At 35.7% G+C, this 11,199-nt stretch overlaps 1 protein-coding gene across 2 annotated transcripts in view; it reads left to right on the top strand.

Moving 5' to 3' along the window:
• Cped1 (cadherin like and PC-esterase domain containing 1) overlaps positions 1–11,199 on the top strand; it is a 294,620-nt gene that overhangs the window by 58,471 nt on the left and 224,950 nt on the right. The window lies entirely within an intron of this gene.

Raw genomic sequence — 11,199 nt, 5'->3', positions numbered from 1 at the left:
AAAAAAAAAAAAAAAAAAGAAATGTAGATTTTTATACAAATTTTAAGTTGTAAATGATGAGAGGGAAAAATAACATGGTGTTCTAAGCATCTCTGGAAATATAGAAAATTATTGTTATAAAACTAGATGAAACTATAAAACATGTTTCTTGGACGTGTAGGAACAATCCACTTTGACAATACTTGGCAGAGCTTCACATTGGCCCAAATTTTCTTCATCTCATAGATGACAGAATTATTAGTCTCAGGAAAGACACTTCTGATATACGCTTGGTTTCTGGGAGCAGTGCCAATTGTAGGAAAATTGTGAAGTGGATAAAACTTGTCTTGGGTGATAGCTTTACCCAGCTCCCTCCTTGCCTGAAGCACCCACTTTCTGGGGCCCAGAATCTTGACCTCACTGGCTAGGTTATACCCACCACTTGGTGTTGGCGTTAGTCACTCATGAACATATACCTTCCTCCACCATGTTGCAGGGCTCCAGATGTCACCTATTCAAGCAAATGCAGTAGCAGTGTTAAGGAGAAAAAACTACTGGGCCTCGTTCTGGATGATATGCGTGGGTCTCACCAGGGGTTGCTACTGAGGTGGTCCTCTCTTTTCCTTGAAACGGATACTGAGTGACTACTGAGTTAAGACATTTTCCATCTGTGGGACCGAGGCCTGCTGAAGAAACATAAGGGGTTGAGACAGAGTTAGGAGAGACAATCAAACCCTGCATTTTCCAGATTACACTTACGTCGCTGTTCAAAAGCCTTAAATAACAGGCTGGCAAGTCATTACAATTTGCTTCTTGAAAGTTCATCACTTAGATCTGAAATTTTTATCTTTCTATCTCTACCCACCACTTATCCATATATAACCACTGAAAAATGCTTATATAAGACTAATCAAATACTAGAATACTATTCTGAAGACTTTACTCATGTTGACCAATTTATTCTTCATAATGTTTCTCCAAATATTGGTACTTTTCTTACTACAATGTGTGAGTTTTATGCCTCATGTCAGTTTTATGGAATGACCTTGAATAAGCTAATTAGATTATTTGTTGCTTGATTCTAAAAAGCAAGAGGAAATTTGCCTGTCACGTATCTCACGTATTGATTGGTTAAATAAATCTCCAAAGCTTACTGAAAATAATATGTATGAATAAGAGGTGTTAGTAATCCTAAAATACCTGTGGCATTAAGGAATAAGGCAGCGAGAGACAGTTGATTCTTTTTCTCATGTTAGTGAATTATGTTTTCTCAAGCCTTAATTCTCATCTGTGCCGAATTAGTGTGGAATTATTCTTGGAATAAATTAGAAATCAATGACGCCCTCTTCCCTCTCAGATTGCTCACGGTACCCAGTGAATTATTATACAATGCTAAACTAGATATTACTAGGTTTTATTCATTGCATTTTAAAGAATTCATGCAAAGTAACTTTTAATAGAATAAGAATGAATAATATCTGGTTAAATGAAGTGTCACAATGCAAATTATATACTAAAAGTGCCTTTGCTGTTCTGTGGAATTTGGTATGAGTATGTCAAAAACGTCTTGTCAAGTACTCAAGTAATAAAAACACCCAATTTAAAGCATCGGTGTCATGACAAGGATTATGAGGAGGACATTATAGCCAGACATCAGGACATTTTATAATTGACACTGAATACTCACATTTTATTCAATACACAGTTATTAAATAAAAGTTCCATGTAGGACATTATAGTTGGTGTGGGTAGTAGAGACAGCATTACAAAGAGAAGTGAGTACTTCCAAAGAACTATTGAGCAGAAGTGCCTATCAGTGTTTCCCAATTTTAAGTGTGTGTATAAACCAGCAGGGCATCTTGTCATTGACAAATTCTGGTTTGATAAGGTCTAAATTGGGCTTGAACTTCTGCATTTTTGCCAAGCTTCCAAGATGATAATGTGGGCCTGGGGATTATTCTTGAAAAACTATCCATGTTTAATTGTGATATCAGTTACAATAAAAGCAGTCTAAGGGGCAGACAAATATACTCCAAAAGGACAGAAAAAGAAGTGGTCAATTTTGAATGTGGGGATCATTCTAGGTGCCCAAGTAATATACTTATGTGTGAGAATTATTTCTTAGGCAAATATTGGAGGCAAAAGCATTCAGCAGCACGAGCTCATGTGTTAGAGGCACAGAAGTTTGTATATGCTCAGGGTTTCACTGGGGTAGGAGTGACTGAAGAGGAAAGCGTGTATGTGTAAAGGGAAAGGCTGCTTTTGGGAAAACCAGAGTAGAAGACTAGGTTAGGCAAATGTGCAGAGACTTGGCTGTTTTGCTAAGAAATTTGATTTGTATTGTTTGGGCAAGGATGAGATTTGTATTTCAAATTTTTATCTCTGGAAGTAGGGAGGAAGAGAGACTAGAGAAGGAAAAATAATTAGAAGCAGGGAAACTCAGGAGACTTTGCAGAAATGGTGATGTCTTAGAATTAAAGATAGGGATAGGATTTGGAAAAGCCAGGGAATAGTTAAGAGATTTTAAGTTAGAATTGATGGGATATGAAATCAATAGAATGTGAGACTGAAAGGCAAGGAAGAGGAACTAAACAGAATTAAGATGTGCTATGTACATGTACCAACTCCCTATGATGAACATAATTATTGTAGACTGAAAATATGTACTGATTAAAAGCAAAAAGAAAGGCAAGTACAATTTGGATGACCTTATGCTTTTCTTTGAGAAAGGGTTGCTATATCATTGATTATAAAAACAATGGAAGGAGATAATGAATTTAGATTTGTACTTGTTCAGTGGGGTGTATGTTGTACATTGTAACTGGAAATGCCTCCTGAAACAAGAGGAAGATTAAGAAATGTGAATTTGAAAGTCAATGGGAGAGAAGTAATAGCTAATGCAATGGATGTCAGTAAAATTACTGAAAGGGTTAAAGTTAGAGGGAGATAACGACATATGTGAAAACAGGATAAGAATTTGAGATGCAGCATGTATTATAAAAATGCCCTTATATCCAAACTTGAACTATTTTCAGTCTTCTGTTTTAAAAATAATACTGGCATTTTTTTTTATTTGCCGAAGAATGCATTCTGCATAAAAAGCAATTATTTTCACTTTCTTCTTTGCTGTGCTGATTGGTTTTATAATACAACATTCTTAGTAGCAAATTCTTTGGTGAGATAAAATTAGTATGTAAGAGTTTTTGTCTAGCTACAGCCACATAACAGTCATCATAATACTTCCTCTGAACAACTTGTTAATTCAGACTTTTAAAAAACTAAATGTATGATTTATTCAGATTTTCTTAATTTTGCATCTAATGTCCCATTACTTTTCCAGGATCCCACCTTGGATACTGCATTAATTGTAGTAATCATATTTTCTTAAGCTCTGCTTGGCTATGACAATTTCCCAGACTTTCCTGTTTTGATGACCTTGACAGTACTGAGAATAACTTGTTATCTATTTTGTGTCTCTCAAATGTAATTTTCATGACATTTTTCTCAATATGATATAGGTTATAGCTTTGGTAACCATGACCAGATAGAAAATGTGTTGTTTCCATCACATCACATTAAGGGGAAACACTATCAACACAACATAGCACTGCTGATGTTCACCTGACTGGGGTAGTGTTTTCAGATTTTCCCCACTGTACAGTTATTTTTCTATGCCCTCTTTTTACATTAACCTCTTTCTTTGGGAAGCAAAACATTTATTGGTACATTTCAGATATACGTAATGATATCATTCATTATAGGGAATTTGTACCTGTCTATGACATATCTTGCTTCCTTTTTTCTACACTGAACTCTTGAAGAGGTGCCACCGTATACAGTTTTTATTTAGCAGGCAGTTATGCCCTACCCTTGAAGATGGGGTAGCTATGCAACTTGCTTGGAATTATAGTGCTTGGGAGATTTATCTCTTTATCCCTACTTGTTTATTTAATCAGTATTTGTCTGCATCAGTATGGACTCATGGGTATTTATACTTTAGGTTATAATCCATATTGTTTTACTTGTTTTGTTGCTCAAATTGTTCTTGCTTTGAGTATTGACACCAGTGTCTCTTTGCCATATCCTCGTTATTAATTTTTTTGTTGCTTGTTTTTGTTGTTGTTTGAACATCTTCCTACTCCTGGCACTTATGATGCTCTAGGCTCATCTTGTTTATTTCCAGCCCCAGTCTTTGAATCAACCATTTTCCTAAGGTCCTGGTTCCTTTTATTAGAGGATGGAATTAAAAATCACTATTGGGGCACTAAGTACACTCTTATTAAAAAATATTGCAGTGCTAATTTCTTTTATAGTAGTTTATGCTGGTAAGCATTCAAACATTTAAAAATTTGGTAAAATGTCTTACTGAGTTTTCCCAGACACACAGTGGTCTTGAAAGCAGTGAAAGTTTAGACACATCCACATGCAATCAGTTACATTTTAGAAGGAGATTAAATAAATGGCAGAAAGATCTTCCAAACATTATTTTTTAAAGATCTAGGGGGAAAACTTTGGCAAGCTCTTTAGTGAAAACATTTTAAAGAGTTTATATCTGTGAAGTGTCTATTTCTTTTCATGCTCTTTTTAATGACAAATTCTTTAGAGCAAGAATCTTTGGGTAGATTAGAACAATTTCAGAAGCTCAAATTCTTCACAGAAATATTTCAGTGATCCTTATAATCTCTCCAACCACAGAAAGAGGACAGACAGTAGGACACAAAAGCTCAGTCCCTAGTGTGGGTAGAGCACCAGGGAGCACACAGTTCAGATCCTTCTGTTGTGGAACAGAGTTTTCATCATAAGCTCTGAGCAGATAAGGAACCAATGCAAACACCAGTAATCAGACTTTGGCTAAAGAGAGATTTAATTAAACTTTGTGGCCCATGTTATATGATGGGTTGAAAATCTCGAGGTTCTATACATAAGTTACTATTAAAGTTAATTCTGAGAAATTGAAATTATCAATCCAAAAATCATCTGCTGAGTCCACCATAATCAGTGTTAGGAACAGTGAGATGAGCCTGGTATGGTGTAGCATGCCTGTAATCACAATACTTGGGAGGGAGATGAAGGCAGCAGGATTACCGATAGTTTAAGGCCAGCCTGAACCACATAGCAAGACCTTGTCTCAACAAAACAAAACAAAACAACAAAACAACAACAACAACAACAACAAATAAAAGGTGACTGTTTCTTATCTTTAAAGAAGATCTATGAATAAAATTGATTACGGCATGTATGTTAGTATTTTATATATCAATCACATTAAGAGTATAGAATAGCAAACTAATGCAATTTGAGAGATTTAAGATGATATTTTCAAGAGATAATTTATACATATGCAATCTTGTGGCAGAATTAAACATACCTCCTAATTTATGAACAATAAATTAAAAATGCATTTGTGAATAAAATACCATCTACTAATCATGGTAGAGGATGGATACAGAAAAAGTAAGACTTTGTGATTCAGAAAGTTGTATATTCTAGTTGTGAAAAGAAAGGTAATACAGATGAAGCATCCTTATTGATTATGAAGGGGTGTTATGAATTATTTAAAAACTAAACATCCTGAGCTGGGGATGTACAGCAGTAGTGGAGCGCTTGACTAGCATGTGCAAGGCCCTGGGTTAGATCCCCAGCACAGGAAAACAACAAAAACAACAATAAAATAATATAATAATCCCCCTAACCAAAGTAAATATCTTCAGACATTTATCCTAAAGGAAAATAAATTTTAGAAAAATTTTAGTTGTATCTGTATAGACTATAATAGTCTTATACTGTAAATAAAAGTAAATGAATTTTGGCTTTGGAAGCTGTGTATCCTAGAAACATATGGAGAAGTCTTTTTTTTTTTCTCATTGAGTATATTGGTACATTTTAGGTAGACAGTACAGTTACATTCATTATTGGGACCTTGTATCTTTACATGACAGGTCTTGGTTCTCATTTTTTCCCCTTGTCCCTTCCCTCCCTTCACCCCCTCCTCCCTTCCCTATTTACAAATACTTTATTTTCATTTTATTAATTTTCTCATATTTTTTTCTTTTCCCTTTGTTTTCTCAATCATTCCTTATTTTACTTTTATTTTTTTGGTTCAAAAAACTGAGTTTGAACAGTTCAAACTCAGGACCTTGAGCATTTAAGACAGGCATGGTGCCACTGAGCTAAATCACTGGCCCAAAAACCATTCTTTATAATTCTGTTCTTCCTCGATTAAAAGTTCAGGGTTCATAGAAGAGTTTCCTATATTAAAACAATAAGCAAAGCTGGTATGTGTTTTTGTTATTCCTTTAATCGTAATTGAATATTTAGCTTTGTTTTTCCTTTATTTGTGATTCCTTTTATTCTACTAGCTAAGAACCAAAATGTATATTAATATCTTTTTCTTTAAAGTCACAATTTTCTCTGTTTTTCCATTTTTATGATAGAATTTGTAATAGACTGGATTTTGATAAAATTCTAATTTTTGGACTGCTGCTCATATTATTTACTAATTTATTTCTACAAATGTGTGGCAAATACTTCCTACATTCTAGCCATTATTGTTGGTTCTGAGATTCTAACAGTGAATAAAACGGACGTAGTCTCCGACCTCATAAAACTCACGGAGGAAGACAGAATAAACAAATGAGTAAGAAAATACATGATCTGTCGGGTGGTAGTAGAGAGAAATGAAGCAGGAATAGGCTTTATATTCTTGGATTTTTAGTGTGCTGAAGTTCTCATTCCTTGAGAATAAACAGCATTTATAGGAATGGTACCAAGTGAATTCTGCTACCTCAGAGTTCTCTGGATTAAATTAGTGATATTGTAGATCTTATCGATGAAGGAGGTCATCTGTGAGTCAGGGAACAATTGCTTGCTTTTCATGGCAGCCTGCCTGGGGGAGACTGGAAATATTCTAAGGGAAGACTCATTCCTGAGAGTTGATTTAAAAAAAAAAAAAATCTTTAAAAAAAGCCTTTACTGTGTCTGGGGATTTAGCTCAGTGGTTCCACTGCCTGCTTCACAAGTGCAAGGTCCCAAGTTCGAACCTCAGGACCAAAATCAAAAAACAAACAAAATATGCTATGTGAGGGCTGGGGATTTAGCTCAGCGGTTCAGTGACCTGCCTCGCAAGCGCAAGGACCCGAGTTCGATCCCCGGTACAAAACAAAAACAAAAACAAAACAAAACAAAAAAAGCCTTTACGAAGTGGTTTCTGAGAACGGTTGGGGAAAAGAATCTAAACTACATTCAGTACTAATTTATATCCATATTTATGAACCTGGACTTTGCCCCATGTTTTGGAACCATCTGTAGCGTCTTTATCATTTCTAGGGCAAAACCTATGGAAGCCTGATGATGCTATCAGCAGTCTTGTTTCATAGCTTTTAGGGAGCTACGTGTAAAGTGTGCATGTTTTTGTAATTTTGAGATTGAGAACGGAACTCTACATCCTGTTTTCCTTAGCACTATGCCCTCTGACCCCTCTTGGCTAGTCTAACAGGGAGTTCTGGTTTCTTTGCGACAGGAAAAGGAATAATACTAACCATCCGAGGAAAATGCGAAGTGAATTTTAGGCGTTTCTTTTCAGAGTAGGTGGAAGACAAGTTAATAATTTCGGGGTACATTCCAGTGAGTAGGCGTTCCTTTGGCATATAAAGATTTAACTTCATTTACCAGTAGAATTGTGCTGCTGTGTTGCTGCATGAGGGTCTAGGATTACCTGAGTTATACCTCCTGTAGTCATTCTTTCCTCCAAGGCCAAGGGCTCAAAAGAAAATATGTGAAGTAGACAGTAACTGAAAAATACTAATGCTAGATAATTCTCTTACGTTTGTCTTATTTTTCTTCCTTGTAAAGTAGTGTTATTGTTGTTTCAACACCACTGGGTTGTCGAAAGTACTGCTTAGGGGTAGGGGGAAAAATGAGAACCAAGACCTGTCATTAAAGGTACAAGATCCCACTGATGAATGTAACTGTACTGTATACCTAAAATGTACCAATAAACTCCATGATGATAAAAAAAAAGAAAGTGCTGCTTAACTGAATATGAGAGGCACCAGCCGCTGGTCCTCTGTTGCCTTTCTCTGTTTTGAAGTAATAATCGTACCAAGACCATGGCCTCTAAACTTAGACTTCCAGTATTTAAATTCCCTTCCTAATACTGTTTTTCTTCCCAAACTCAAATATGACCTCTCAGATTTTTTTCACTCCACTGTCAGTTTTCCAGGGACAGAAGAAAGAAAGAGAAGCACCAAAAGGAATGTTTCTTAGTCCCTAGACAAGATCTGTCCTAAGCCATTTACCGCTGTGGCAGCAGCCCTGAGTTAGACTCAAGCGGAGAGTGGAGAGTGAGGTCATGAAAGAGAAAGAGAGGAGGTGCATACACGGAGTGGCTGGGAGTCCACGTTAGTATTCCACTCTGGGAAAAGACATGCAGCACAGAAGACAGCCACAGACCACCCTTGATTTTTCCAGGCTCTGAGAGGAACAAAGACTCTAAGAGGCCATGCTCCAGTTCCTGCTAACTAAAGTTAGCCAATGAAATGAATTTGGAGTTGAAATACGCTTCCTCAGCCTTGAGAAAAAGTATGTGAAATCTAGAGATCAAAAGGATATATTCATCCTTCGTCCACCAACTGACAAAATATCATTTTTCCCGAACTTATGTCCGCAAAACCAATTTTGCTAATGAATGATTCTAGTTCATTAAAAGCTAAAACATGGAATATCAACTTGCCAAATGACCAGTTCATGGAAGGTTGACACACCAGTGTTTTTCGCCAGGTCTAAGACAGTTTGCTGCTACCAGATGCAGAGTTGAGGTGGAGTTAAGGCGAGGTGGAGAAGCTGTAGGAGGCTGGCTCTAGCCTTCTCGGCCTTGAGGGGAATGGGCCCATTGTGACTGGACCTTCCAAGTTTTCAAATGCAAGGTAAAATCTGGGTTTTTACATGAATTGTACTGACATTTGCATTTTGGCAGGTAATTAAAATAAAAAAATAAAAATAAAACTGTGCAAGTTAAATGCAGTCGATCTGAGGGCTCGATTGACCTGTATTCTCCCAGCTTGGTCTCTGCTGCAGGTCCTGGGCACTTATCTGCTAGACACTCATGGGTTCAGCTAGTGGAATGCAGCTCCAAGGTGCCATAGTAGATATACTGGTTTGTAATTTTGGTGAGGTATAAATTTGTATCCCAAATGCTCTAAGGTGAACTGGTGAAGGTGGTTCACTTAGCTAACGAATGTACTTTATTCCTTACCCTTTTTCGACATTTCAACATGGATTTTGGGTTTCTTTTACCAAATTTGAGTATATAGTACCTCTCTTGAAACAAACAGATCTTTTTCTTAAAGAAATAAAAGGCTTCAGAAGTTGGTAGAGAGGCTTTTAACACTGCAGATTGAAATGTAGACAAAGTGAAAAGAACTACTAAATGTTTAACTAGTAAATAGAGGTTTCAGAGGTTACACTAGAATTCAGTGAATGTAGCAGAAATTTTGAATGGAAACAATGAACATTTTTCAAAATGTGGTAGCAAGAATTAGGGAAAAGTTTAAGAAATATCTTGAAATTTTTCCTATCCTTTACTTCATTTTAAGAAGAAGTTTAAGAGGAAACACTATGCCTTTAGAGTATTGTAAATTATTAATTTTAACTTAAAATATTAATTAAGCTTTTGAGGGATGAGAGGTCACCCTTATGAATGTCAAGAGACTATATGATGCTTTATAAGTTATCTTAAATTCTTTTTACTGTTTTAGGCTCCTTCTACAGATTGCTGAGGGTAGTCATTGTCTACACTTCTTTTGCTGTTTCTTTCATATTTCTAGTACATTTTTTGGTTTTTGTTGGAGGTTCCTAATAAATTGAATGCTTTGAATTAAACATATCTTCTAGTTTTAAACATCTATGGTTTAAATATATATTCCTTTCTATCAAATCTAGATTGCGTGAGGGGAGGTGTCCCTTAGACTTTCAGGAATATAAAATATACTTTTTAAAGACCCAAACAAAGCAGTCCTTAATTTGAAATCTCTCTCTTTGTATGTCCTTATCTTCTCAAAATATTTAGTTGAGAATCTTATGACAGGAAGTTTCTTCTAGGGTTTTCGTATTGCCTTGGCTAGAAATGATATAGAATAAAAAGTCTTTGTGTTTCCCTTTGAATAAAAACTTTAAAAGTGGACAAAAAAACAAGCTTCAGATTTAAAGTAAAGCATTAGAATCATATTGTACTTACTTAGTTTCAGCTATAGGAAATGATCTGAAGATTTTTTTTCAAAGTGGGTGTGTATGGAGCAGGGTTGGTCTTCTGATCCTCAGGCCTGATTCTATCACTTGAATGAGATTTTGCTTATTGCCACATCCTGCTCCGTTTCTCCTTGCCTCTGTGGACTATTTTGTTGTATTCTTAGGGTACAGAGAAGTTCTAGGACAAGAGCTTGACTTCATTTTTCTGGATTCTTGTTTGCTGGAAAGGTTTTTCTTCTAGCAGGAGGAAAATTAAAAACAGGAATTGGCAGTCCAGACAGCACTTTATTTGTCAAATTGGAAAGCACTTTATTGGTGGAGAGTGAAATTTTATTCCTAATTATCATAGATTTTCTTTCTTATTCATCCTTTCTTTTGTAAAGCCTTCCTTTGAAAGCATCTGGATTTTCAAGTAAGAAATTGTGGGAAATTTAAAAAGAGAGGGATTTGGAGAACTTGATTATTTCCTAAGCTTTTTAGAAACATCTAAATGGTAAGGTCTATCCTAAAATAGTCAGTCGAAGAACATTTATAAGGTTGATCAAAAAAAGAGGAAATGTACACAGAAATTGTTTTTAAATTTAAATTTCAAAATGTTTCCCAAGCACATAAATGTATTCTTTCATACATTCATTGCCTATTGCTCCCTCACACTCTACCCTTAGTTATTTTTAAAATACTATTTCTACATTATCTATTTAAAAATGTTTAAATTAATTAATTAATTAATTTGGTATGGGGGATTGAACTCAGGACCTTGCACTTGAGAGGCAGGTGAGGTGCCACTGAGCTACATCCCTGGCTCCCAACATCATCTGCAATATTAAAAATTGAAGTACATTTCTTCTGCATCTGTTTTTGTCCATGAGGTAATATGTTTACTGTTTTATTAGGGACTTCTTACTCATTCATTCAACAAATACTTTAAAGCCCCAATTACATGCAATGTGCACATATATTTTTTTCAAGAGAAAA

This window comes from Fukomys damarensis, unplaced genomic scaffold (assembly GCF_012274545.1).
Source record: "Fukomys damarensis isolate Sample0158 unplaced genomic scaffold, DMR_v1.0_HiC HiC_scaffold_4, whole genome shotgun sequence".
NCBI classification, from domain to species: domain Eukaryota; kingdom Metazoa; phylum Chordata; class Mammalia; order Rodentia; family Bathyergidae; genus Fukomys; species Fukomys damarensis.
The sequence above is the reverse complement of the archived record's forward strand: the minus strand, read 5'-3'. Positions and strand labels throughout refer to the sequence as shown.